The sequence below is a fragment of the Muntiacus reevesi genome, chromosome 6 (genome assembly GCF_963930625.1).
Source record: "Muntiacus reevesi chromosome 6, mMunRee1.1, whole genome shotgun sequence".
NCBI classification, from domain to species: domain Eukaryota; kingdom Metazoa; phylum Chordata; class Mammalia; order Artiodactyla; family Cervidae; genus Muntiacus; species Muntiacus reevesi.
The window spans coordinates 93,134,577-93,148,042 of NC_089254.1; positions in this window are offsets into that span (position 1 = coordinate 93,134,577).

Here is a 13,466-nt window from a genome sequence, read left to right on the forward strand (position 1 = left end):
AAAAGTTAACTTTAATATTGTAGCTTCAAGTATGCCAAATTAGGAGGAGTTAGATGACTTGGGCTTCCCGGGTGGCGCTAGTGCAATGGCACCCCACTCCAGTACTCTTGCCTGGAAAATCCCAAGGATGGAGGGAGCCTGGTAGGCTGCAGTTCATGGGGTCGCTAAGAGTTAGACACGACTGAGCGACTTCACTTTCACGCATTGGAGAAGGAAATGGCAACCCACTCCAGTGTTCTTGCCTGGAGAATCCCAGGGACGGGGGAGCCTGGTGGGCTGCTGTCTATGGGGTCACACAGAGGTAAAGAACTTGCCTGAAATGCAGGAGACAAAAAAGATGTGGATTCAGTCCCTGGGTGGGGAAGAACCGCTGGAGGAGGTCATGGCAACCCACTCCAGTATTCTTGTCTAGAGAATCCCATGGACAGAGGAGCCTAGTAGGCTATAGTCCATAGGGTCGCAAAGAGTTGGACAGGACTGAAGGGACTTAGCAGCAGGTAATGAGTTAATCAGTCCTAATTGGCAGTCCTAACACATTCTTTCCCAAGATAACCAAAGGAAAGTTGCTGAAAGAGCTTTGTGGTCAATTTTGGTTTGTTTGAACAACCTCTTTCCATGATACTGTACTCCACCTCAAACTTGCTCTTTCTGCTTTATCTCCCTTTAATATTTCCTCTAATTATGTGAGATCGGGAACTACATTTGCCTGGGGATGACTCAGAACCCAGACCTCTCTAAATTCCATTCTGGTGATTTTCCTTTCAGTGTCTTCTAAAAAGTGCCCTCCCCTCAGGAGAAAATTTGTACAAAACAGACTAGGCCAGAGATTTTTCCATTTGACTTTTATAAAAACTGTTGTGGGTAGGCAAATTCTGATACTATTTGCCCCCTAATAATAGCAATTTAATTTGAGCCCTACAGCTAGGAACCTGGTTTGTGGTAAAATAGCAGTAGTGATACCACTCTTCATGCGTAAATCTCTGTTGGCATAGAGGTTGCTGTCCTAAGGGCTAGTCTCATAGAGAAATTATACACCTTGAGTGAGCAGGTTGGTATACACAGAAGGGTCATCTGTTAGGGACATACATTCAATATGAATGGCTTGTTGTTGTTTCTTTGATGAGTGAATTTAACAGTTGACTGTGTGAAGGCATAACTAGCTAAAAATGAAATATTCTGACTGGGCTAGCAAATGTAAAAAGTCAGACCTGTGGATCTTCTATAGCAATAGCAGTACTATCGTGGGGACATACTGTTGTTATAGTCACTTTACTGCTCTGTTACTTCTGTAATCTTTGTAAAATGCTCTTGTGCACTTATCAAAATTATGCTTTAAAAAAACCATCAATGGAATTCTTCTGAGAAACCTTCTAGCAATTCCTAGCAAGAGCAATAAGAACCTTAAAGGACTCTAAACCAATAATCCTGTCATGAGAACCAGTAATCTCATTCTGAGGGAATAATTTAAAAGGAAAACACACATACATGCACACGGACACCTTACTATATAGGTATGGGGCTGGGACTGGGCAAGTGAGGTACTTAGGTGAAAAATTGCATCCTGAATGTGGATACTTCCTTAAATTTTATACCCTTGGCATTTCACTTGAATCACCCTAGTCCACACACATACACACACACACACACACACAAACACACACCCCACATGTATGTTTGGAAAACAATTCTATACACATAATGGAAAACTATAAATGTCCAGCAATAGCAGGAGACAAGGTGTAACCCTTAAGGGAAGACAGCGGCTTCCCTGGTAGCTCAGCGGTAAAGAATCCACCTCGCAATGCAAGCGACCCTGGTTCAGTCCCCGCTCGGGGAAGATCCCACATGCCTCGGAGCAGTTAAGACCTAAGCCCATGTGTGTGCCACAACTACCAAGCCTGTGCTCTGGAGCTGGACTGCCACAAGTGCTGAGCCTGAGCCGCAACCACGGAAGCCCACACACCCAGAGCCTGCGCCCACTGGAATGAGAAGCCCACGCGCGGCAACAAAGAGTAGCCCCAGCTGTCTGCAACTAGAGAAAGCCCACGTGTAGCAACGAAGACCCGCCACAGCCAACCAATAAAATTAATAAATCTTTTAAAAAAAATGAATGAAGACAATCTAGACAAAGAGAAAAATATATGCGAAATAATATAAGGTTACCATAGAAATAATAATAAGGTTACCATAGAAAACAAAGTCATAGATAGGACATGGTTTCAAACATGAAAAAAACATGTGACATGTGGATCACGTTAGCAAGAAGCCAAAAGTAAGGGTAATACTGTTTGTCAGATTATTTAATTAATAAACATGTTTTTTTTTTGCAATTAAAAGACAATTTCCTATTAACTGTCCAATTCCTGTAGGATAAAACTTAAGCTCTTTAGCTTGGGATTCAAGGTTCTGTGAAATCTGGTATAACTCTGTAAATATATGAGAAACTACCAAATTGTACACTTAAAATGATGAATGTTATGGCATGCGCATTGTATCTATGTAAAGCTGTGGTGAAGGGAGGCAGTAGGCTCTAGTCACACAACCCCTCAAGGACCCAGGCTAGAGGTTCCACCACCCTGGTTCACAGATTGCCCCAACCCAAGTCTTCAGGGTTTGCCTCAGGAGAGTCAAAGAGCACTGAAGAGTCACAAATGAGTGGTGAATTGTTTAGGCCTGGAAGTGGCACACGTCACTTCCATCTACAATCTTGGCCAGACCTAGTTGCAAGGTCCTGCCTCTCTTCACTGAGATGAGCAAGTGTCATCTTGTGTGCAGAGAAGAACAGAATCAGTAGAATATAGTGATCTACAAAGTGTGTTCCACGAGGACAAATAGCTATTGAGCCCAAATTATGTCTCAGGCACTGCTTCAGTCACTTTGTGAGTGCATGCGTGTGTGCTAAATCGCTTCAGTTGTGCCTGACTTTTTGTGACCCTATGAACTGCAGCCCGCCAGACTCCTCTGTCTATGGGATTCACCAGGCAAAAGTACTAAAGTGGGTTGCCATGCCCTCCTCCAGGGGATCTTCCTGTTCCAGGGATCATATATTATATGCAGATTCTGCTGCTGACAGGAATAATATAATAGCTAATTTCTGTGCCTGGCACTATTCTACAAACGCTTTATGCATTAAATCATTTAATCTTCACAACTACTCTTTGCAGTGGGTAGTATTAGTCATTGATTTTACACATGAGGAAACTGAGGCACAGAGAAGGGGAAAAAATACTGCTAAGGTCTCATAGCAAGTTGAGAGCTTCCCAGGAGGCGCTTGTGGTAAAGAATCTGCCTGCCAATGCAGGAGACACAAGAGACGATGAGGGTTTGATCCCTGGGTCCAGAAGATCCCCTGGAGGAGGAAATGGCAACATATTCCAATATTCCTGCCTGAAAATTCCCATGGACAGAGGAACCTGGAGGGCTTCAGTCCACAGACTCACAAAGAGTCTGGAATGACTAAGCACGAACATATAACAAGTGGCATGGTCAAGATTTAAAGTCAAGGAATTTGGCTATAGCGCCTGAACTCTTCACTGATACATGGGGGGCTTTCAAGTCATTTTACTGTGACTCACAGTAAGGAATAGATTACATTTGTTGACTGAAAAAAAAAATGCAGAACCTAAAAGTTGAGAATTATGTTTTATTTGGCAGACTTCATAAGGATTTAAGCCTGAGAGTCAGCCTCTTGGATTGCCCTGAGGGACTTTCCTAAGGGAGAAGCTAGCATACTTAGGAGTTTTTGCAACAAAGATCAGATAGAGGGATCAGCAAAAGATTACTGTTAATTAAAGGAAACCAGGTATCTAAAGTTAAGGAATTTAGCGATTTTCTTTGTATGGGAAGATGCAAGAGTCCCGCTCATTGAAATCATTCCTTTGATATGCACCTCAGCTATCTAAGGTCAGTACCCTGGTTTTTTTCCATTCTGAATCCCTTCAAGGTACACCGTTGAGGGATGGCTGCAGGGGCTGATGGCTTGCTAACCACAAATTCTTTTTTTTTTTTTTTAATCTATGTGGCAGGTGAAACAGCGGACATATATGTATATATAACAGAAACAAAAGACCTACAAAAAATTTCATCCTTATTATGTGTGGCATACTCTGATAGTGCATATTGTTTTATTTTTCTAGTATTGATTGCAACCATGATTCACTCCCAGTTCCGTGATGAATGATTTTCTGATCCACTCTTGGGTCCTGGTCTCCTGTTTGGAAAACTCTGCCCTCCGTCCACACTGTGGCCTCACTATGACTCCTCATTTCAGGAAGCAGGAGAACTGTGCTAACCAGACACCATGCACCTGACCACAGCAGCGCCCAGAGAAATCCACAGGGTGAGCATTCCCAACAGGCCGGCAAAGGTGTCTTTCTTCCACTTCTGCCCACTTCATCCTTCGGAGCAATCATCCTTTTGGAATGAGAACACCTGAGATTGGCCCTCTAGAAATGGGAAGCAAGGAAAGGCAAAAGAGAAAGTGTGGAGGTCACAGGAAAAAGACAGAGACTTCAGCCCCTGTCATGGAATGGGCTGAATGTAAGAGACTCAGGGAACTGGTCTGATGGGGTGCTGGTGTCAATTGTGTTTGTTTGCAATATGAGGTTTAGATGGTAAACAACACTGGAAGAACTGTCAGTATTAACCTTCCTCATAGCAGGATAGCAAAAAAAAAAAAAAAAAAAAAAGACAGGCATTGTGTCACCTTTAGTGCAGTTGTTCAATAAATTCTTGTGAATAGTAATATCCATGTGAGAAGTGAAGGTGTTAGTTGCTCACTTGTGTCCAACTCTTTGAGACCCCAGGGATTGTAGCCCACCAGGCTGCTCTGCCCATGGAATTTCCCAGGCAAGAATACTGGAGTGTGTAGCCATTCCCTTCTCCAGGGGATCTTCTTCCCAACCCTGGGATCAAATCCAGGTCTCCCGTGCTGCAGGCAAATTCGTTACCATCTGAGCCAACAGGAAAGCCCAGTAATATCCATGGGTGCCTGTTATGTATCCGGTGCTTCAAATTCATTTTCTGATTTGATCCTTATGGCCTCTTGGCCAAGACAACTGACTGTATTCCTTTCCCATTTGGGGCATCAAAGAAACTTGAGGTTTGGTAATATTAATTTTGCAAGGCCAACAAGTTAGTAAGTGACCTTCTTTTAAAATTTTGATATTTGGATTTTTTGGCATTAATATAGATTTTTAAAAATGTTGCATTAAAATATAATCTATCTCGGTTACTGAAATTTTTGGTGCCCTCCTTCCCTTACATTCTGTGTAGTGGTACATTCCCCCCTCACCTCACATTGCCTAAGAGCATCCAAATAGAAAGGAACCAACTCCCAGAGGTGGAGTTACTCACACAGAGCATTCATTATTCTCACTGTGAGCATTCATGCTGTCTACACTCTTAACAGTGCATGTATGAGAGCACATGTGGGCCTGTGTGGGCTTCAGCACAATTTCCTGTCCCTTTTTCTTTGTGTCAAAAAGCCTAAGAGAAAGCAGATTAGTGAGGGAGACACTGTAAGAAATGCCTAAGACATTAATGACTTCTTTATCCTGGGGTGTGGTGGCTCTGTGGCTGAGAACCTCTGCTGCCCATGGCTTCTCTTTTCTGAGTGAGAGAACTCGGGATGCTTGTGGCAAAAGGAGACCCTTAACTCATACATCATTGCCAGCTGAGGGAATGAATGGGCCTCATATGCAAATAAATGTCTCCTGCACTCTGATTTAGGAATGGATTACTAGTGAGATTGAGGGGTCTCCTCATTTATCTGGAGTCCTGGTTTTGGAGGTGGGGGTGGAGGGTGTCAGGTCAGTGATTCTACAGAATTGACAACACAGGTGTTGGTATCTTCACGAAGCGTGTCTTTCCCCATGAGCATGGACTTGGATGAGGTTATTGATAACTTCCTGGCTACCAGCCCCTGTTTCATCCTCAGTGCATACTTTTGCTCAGAAAATCTTCTAGAAGAAAAGATCTCTGTGCACAGATAAAGCACATGTAGTATTAGCAAGTTTGGCATCTTTATGGGAGAGGCATATTTAGTCAACAACTTCATTCACTTATACTGTAGGTATCTACTGAATATTTAATGCCAACCCACTCCAGTATTCTTTTCCTGGGAAATCCCGTGGATAGAGGAACCTGGCGGGCTACAGTCCATGGGGTAGCAGAGAGTCAGACACAACTGAGTGACTAACACTTTCACTTCACTTTCCATGCCAATAAGTACTGTTTTAGGTCCTGTGATTACAGAGATAAATAGGACAGTCTCTGGTCATATGCAGCTTCCTCTCTAGCCTGGAAGAGATAGTAAACATACCTAAAAGCAAGCTAATGTAATATCCGGCTAGATAATGATAAGCCATGTGATGAAAATAAAGGAGGTGATCAGCAAAGAGAAGAGGGCAGGGTTGACAGTCTGGACAAGGAGGGTGGAAGGTAAGCCATGTGCATACTTAGAGAGATACGTTCCAGCAGGTGAGAAGAAGCCTCCATGGACCTTGAAGGTGGTTGAGTTGTTTTGTGTGTATGAGGAGTGACAGAGAAGCAAGGAAAGATGGTGACTTTTCTTATTTGCTGTAGAAGATACACCAAGGGTACCTAGGCAACAGTAGGAGCTTATCATTTAATGACATTCTTGCTATTTCTTCTGTACCTTTGTTTTGATAGTTTCAAGATGCTATAATTTGTGCTTTCCTTTACTTTGGTGGGGGCTTCTCAGGTGGCGTTAGTGGTAAAGAACCTGCCTGCCAACATGGGTTCAATCCCTGGGTTGGGAAGATCCCCTGGAGGAGGGCACGGCAACCCACTCCAGTATTCTTGCCTGGAAAATCCCACGGACAGTGGAAGGCTATAGTCCATGGGATTGCAAAGAATTGGACATGACTGAGGCCACATACATGCACATTACTTGGGTGGGATGTTCCAGAATGTGCCAACCACTAGACCCCTAAAAACTTTATTGGTGTGGTATGCATCCTGGATTTTGGTGGGGTTTATTTCCCACCCTCTGGAGGACATGCTTCATTCTAAGGTCTCCAATATACTAGCCATTTCTTGCTCAGACAGTCCAATTACTGTGCTGTCGTTGGTATAGTGGATCCATGTGGGATGTCCAGAGGTCCAGATATCTTTGGACTATCAAAGAAGACAAGACAGTTAACTTAATCCTGGGGAAAACCTGTAAATGCATACTATTGTCCGTGCTGTCTAAATGGAAAAAGCCTTTGATTCTCCTTATGGGTGGGAACAGAAAAACTCTATTTGCCAGGTAAACATAAATGCAACAATTATTGTGATAGACCTTGGAATCTAAGCTGGATAAAGAGGGAATCAAGTATGAAGGGATGTTGACAGTCTAGTGAAGGTGGAGGTGAGGGACAGCGAAATGAGATAAGTCAGTCAGAGGTCTTAATGGTGCCAAAGAATTGATGAAGTATGAGTGTTAGAGGAAATAAATGGGATAAGAAGTATTGGTCAGGATTTGATGCATATATTTGACATTTAATGGTAATAGGTTTATTGGTAAGGAACAGTAAAGAGGGGGAAATTTCATAACAGTTGAATGGGGTCAACTAACTGAGATATTAGAATTATGTGGATATTGAAGGTTACCTAGAATAGTTACAGAAGCCCTAGAGAAAGGTTGAAGAGTGACCCTGGGGTCAGTAGAAGGGATCATGGAGCTTACAATTTGAGGCCATGTGCTGCACAGTATGTGAGATGTTGAGAGAGGAAAAGAACTAAAAGCTGCAATATGCCAGGAGTGTATTATCAGTTTTAGGCTCAGTGGAATGAAGATTGGCAGAGAAAAAACGGCACCCTCTTAAGAGAGCTCCGGAAGTTTGTGATGGACAGGGAAGCCAGGCCTGCTTGAGTTCTGTGAGTTCGCAAAGAATCGGACACGACTGAGCGACTGAATTGAACTGCACTTTAGGGAGCTGCAGAGGAAGCCTTCTCCTCCAGGGGGCGCATGTTTTCACGTACCGCCAATTCATGACCCCAGCTTGGGGAGACGAGACAGATGATAAAGCGCAAGGGGTTTTGGCTCTGAGTCTTGTCGGCAGTGGTCTGCTGATAATGTCCAATAACCAGTTAGTTGTCTTGGCAGGGGGTGGCGGGAGTGGCGGAGGTGGGGTGGCGGGAGTGGCGGAGGTGGGGTTGCGGGTAGCAGAGGAGTTCTGATTTGCAGTGATTGCCAGTTTCTGTGGATTAAATTCTCCCCACTCCACACCATCCCACCTCTTTCAAACTGCCTCAGCCCCCAAGGCCAAGATCGGGGTGAGCCCAGGGAGGCATTCGCCTCAGGCTCGACGTTTCACGCAGCGCAAAAAAACAAAACAAAACAAACAAAAAAAACCCCTCGATAATCACGATGCATAACATTTTAATACTTCTTTTTTTTAAAGGAATAAATTCATTAACCAAATGGATATGATGATTTCATAGAGTGATCACAAGGTTGAAAGAGTTAGAATGACGGGGTGGAGAGTGCCTGGGGGCGGGGGAGGGCCCCACATTTCATTGTAATTTTCGAGGACTCTGCGAAAATCCTGAAAGAACTCTTGTCTGCTGCTGCAGGCATCATCAGTTTCATCAGAATCAGGGCTTTGAATTCCCGTTTGAATCACAAGATTTTGTTGAGAAATGGGAACACAGTCCCAAGAAACTGACGGACTTTGCAGAGGCAGCACATGCTGAAACTTGAGGCAATTTTTTTTTTCTTTTGTTAAGAGAAAAGGAAATTCCATTGTCAACACAATTTGCCAAGCTTCAACATTTATGAGAGTGAATGAGTCATAAATCTTTGTACATGTTAAAATATTATCTCTGAGAAAGAAATGCATTTTTAATGCAATAAAAAACCATTATATATGCACGATTAGGAGTATATGTTTCTGTGAGCATCTTTTCAGGGAGGGCTTCCAAGCTTCTTTTTAGATCCTCACATAGTCTAGTCAAAGCTATGGGTTTTAGTCATGTATGGATGCGAGAGTTGGACTGTAAAGAAAGTTGAGGACTGAACTGCAGGGAGATCCAACCAGTCCATCTTAAAGAAAATCAGTCCTGAATGTTCATTGGAAGGACTGATGCTGAAACTGGAACTCCAATATTTTGGCCACCTGATGCGAAGAACTGACTCAGTTGCAAAGACCTTGATGCTGGGAAAGATTGAAGGCAGGATGAGAAGGGGACGACAGAGAATGAGTTGGTTGGATGGCATCACCGACTCAATGGACATGAGTTTGAGTAAACTCCGGGAGTTGGTGATGGACAGGGAGGCCTGGTGTGCTGCAGTCCATGGGGTCCCAAACAGTTGGACACGACTGAGTGACTGAACTGAACTGATGGATTTCTAACTTCCTCAAAAGTTAACAGAGGGCTTGTTGTTGTTCAGTTGCTAAGTCATGTCCCACTCTTTGGCGACCCCTTGGAATGTAGCCTGCCAGCCTCCTCTGTCCACGGAATTTCCCAGGCAAGAACACTGGAGTGGGTGCCCTCCTTCAGGGGATCTTCCCAGCACAAGGATCAAACCCTTGTATCCTGCATTGGCAGGTGGATTCTTTACCACTGAGCCATGTGGGAAGCCTTACAGAGGGTACCATCCATAAAATGTTTATCTTTGATATTTGCTGATATTTACACTATAAATTCATTGACTACAGCTTGTCTATACATACGTGCAACTTGTTTCATCTTAGGGAAAAATATTTCCTGAAATTCTGAGATTTGCTTCAATTATGAATGTAGAAAAATCCCCAGCAGGTGTCATGTAATCAGGAAGGGTTAATTTTGAATTCACATCGGAGTGACTCTGTGACTTTAGCCCTCATCTTGCTGCTTTTGTTATTATAGGCGTACAGAATAGCCTGCTTCAGGGAGATAAACTGACCCTGCCCACCTGTGAGGGGCTGTGACATTCTTAAATTCTTTGTGTGGAAATGGCGCAGAGCCCCTAGTCTGCTGCTTTCCTGCGTGACCCAGAAATTCACTTTTGCGGAGGCCAGCATCATAGATAGACGTGGTATCTTTGTTTGTTGATATGACGGGAGATATTCCATTTCACACAACCCATGAAAATGGCGGTTAAGGAAGTGAAACTAAGACATCCCCCTGCATGAAACTCGCCGTTCTAGGGACATTTGCAAGGACTGAATAGTCTCTTTACTTTTGTTTCCTCACCTTCCCCCATCTCTTATCCATAAAAGAACCTAGCATCCAGGTCCCAACAAGATGGTTGTTTTGAAGTGCTAGCCTGCCATCTTCTTGGTCATCCGGCTCCTGAATAAAGCCCCTTCCTTGTCTTAACACCTCATCTCGGATTTATTAGCCTGTTGCACAGCGAGCAGAGCAAGCTTGGACTTGGTAACACAGGTTTTATAGGAAGTAAAATTATAGTTGAGAAAAGGTTCTAATTCCATGCCAATCAAGCGAAGGGAATTGAGTTATCTAAGAGAACATTTGGTCAACCTAACAACTAAGTAAAGGGTTAAGGGTATACCTTTCCTTCTTTTCCTTTCTGCAGCCTGGAATGTAGATATATGAGACCTGGAGCTCAAGCAGCCAGCTGGAATCATGAGACAGCCTGGATAAAGCAGCAGGATAGGAGCCTAGATTCTTTTAATGGTGCAGCTGTCAGATCTGTCCTGGACTGTCTTTCTTCCGTCTTCTCTTTTGGGTCTTCCCTGGTGGTCCAGTGATCAAGAAACTGCACTTGAACTGCAGGGGCGCAGGTGCCATCCCTGCTTGGGGAGCTAAGATCCCACCTGCCCCAAAGGGTGGCAAAACAATAGAAAAAAATCTTTTTCATGATAGAAAGATATCATGCTTATTTATGCTACTGCTTACCACAAAGTCTGCACAGATGTTCTTCCTTATGCATCATACTCACCTCAAGTTAAACCAGTGTTATAGATGAGGAAACCAAGACCCACAGAGGTTGAGTAGGTGGCAGGTTGAGCTAGGCAGTCTGGTCCCAGAACCAGTGTTCCTGCTCTGTGCCAGGCATCATTCCAAGCCTATTAATATAAGTCATCCCCACAGGAAACTCAGGAGACAGTTACTGTTAATAATAATTCACCCAATTTGTGAAAGAAGAAACTGAGGCATGGGAAGGTTAAAAGGTACCATAGATCACAGCGAGGAAGATGGAGCCAGGTCGGAGGCAGGTATCTGACTCTGGGATTCGTGGCCAACACTCTGTAATACAGCCTTCCTCAGAGGGCTGCTTCTGTCCAACTAATGAACATCAGTCATCTGGTCACCTGATTTATGGCCATGTACCCAGAGTTGACCCTGACTTAACTCTGGTATTGAAGAAGCATCAGATTTGTAGCACTGCCAATGCCAAAACTATATATAGGCATTGATTTTTAAAAGGCTGAAACAAAAGTCAATATTTGCAAAAAGAAAAAAAATTTTCTTCAATAGTCATTTAAAAAATCTCAAAGAGAGCTACCTTTGTAACAAATCCTAGAAAGAGATTTACCCAGGGACTTCCCCTGGCAGTCAAGTGGATAAGACTGTGCTTCCAATGCAGGGAGAGTGGGTTTGATCCTTGGTCAGGGAACTAAGATCCTATTTGCTGCACGGTGTGGCCAAAACAGAAAAAAAAAAAAGAGAGATATTTATTCCAACCATAATCTGATTTAATATACCCATACACAAAAATTGGATTTGTCTATTTTAAAAGTATCAAAACTTGCTTGACAATAAAACACTTATCTGATATTCAGAAAAAAAATGGCATATTGCATGTTCCTAGCATGGAAATGCCTGTGCAATCAAAAGTCAAAGTAATCGGCAACATGTATTCATCATATTCTGTTGGAGTCTGAGGGTGACTGCTTTTCACTTCCTGGGCTGAGAATAAATTGAGCCAGAGATACAAGAATCAGATACATGGAACCCAAATATCAGCTTTGTTTCTGATGAGGCTGAGCTGGAGAATAGGGTTTGAACTTTGCAACCAGGCTCCACCATGTGCCTTCCCCCGACCCCCTGATTAAATGTGCCTACCAGAGCCATGCAAACCTGGACCATTGTGTCCCGCTTTTGGAAGCTGATCATTTACCTGGTAGAAAATGCATACAATCCAAAGACAGGTTTTCTTTGAGACACAAAGGGAGAGAGAGAGAAGATCTAGAAAAAGTTGTCCCAAACAGGCACAATTCAAATTCAGGACAAGTCCTGGATTCACTGAAGAAGTCACTCTACCACCCACAGGGAAGAATAAGGGGAGCTGGTGGAGGTGAAAGGGAATGGATGGTGTCCTGTCCTCTAAAAAATTTCCCAGAGAGCAGGTTGTCCTACTTTATGGGGGCAGGGTAGAACCTAGAAAAATACAACAAACAGGTCCTGCTAAGACGACTCAAGTGAAAGGCAGTGTGTTAAAAGTTTTACATGACAAGGTGATGGGTAGCAAACTGGTCTGACTCTGACTACAGAAGCCCGCACTGTGGGTATTCCCGGTGCATGGAGAGCAGTTGCTAAGGGCCAGCTTGGATCAGGGGGCCCCATCTCATTGAAGGAGTGTCCCACATGCATCGTTGTTCAGTCGCATTCTCTCTACCCTTAAAGTGGCTATCTGGGCAAAGATGTTCAAAAATGAAGGAGGAGTGTGTGAAGTCACTTTCTCTGTGCAGCTGACTGACACCCAGATTTTACCAATCCAGCGTGCAGGTGGGTAGTAGCGCTACCTTACAAGTGAGGTCTTTAAGGCTCAGAGGGGTTAAGGGCCCTGTCCCTGACCATACAAAGCTAAATGGAGGATAGAACCCAGATTGAATACTTTAGAAAGTCCCTTCACTTTCTCTCTTATCTCACTGCCAAGGAGAAAATGATCTACCAAGAGCTTGAACCATTGTGGAGTAAAACATGTATGATCTGTACCCTAAGACTTCTCAGTAAGAGTGGTTATAAGATCTATAAATAGAGAAGGCTCATGGTGAGGGAGCTATGAATATGTAATAAGTTTATTAATAGAACCTCTTCCTTTTTCTAGATGATTTAAGTGTTCAGAGCAGAAATTGCTTTCTCTTTCCTGTGAAATCTTCAGAAAGAAAGCTCATAACTATGTAATAGTCTTGAATACCAGGTAACAGAGAGGATGCTAATCTGTCAGCTGTGCATCTTGACAAGTTTTTTTTTTTTTTTGTGGTTAAAGGTTGGGGGCCTTGTGTTTCACAGTAACAAGTTCTCAATGGGCCAAGAAGGGTTCAGGACAAGAAGTTTTGTGGAGCTGGAAGAGGTGATAATGACAGGTGACGGTGAAAGATGCATGTAGACATCGTTTGTCAGAACTTGGGTGGGGGCAGTTCTTTGATTTTTCTTTATTTAAAAAGACACCTTAGAAAACTGGAAATAGAATTGCCATATGACCCAGCAATCCCACTCCTGGGCATAGACACTGAGGAAACCAGATCTGAAAGAGACACGTGCACCCCAATGTTCATCACAGCACT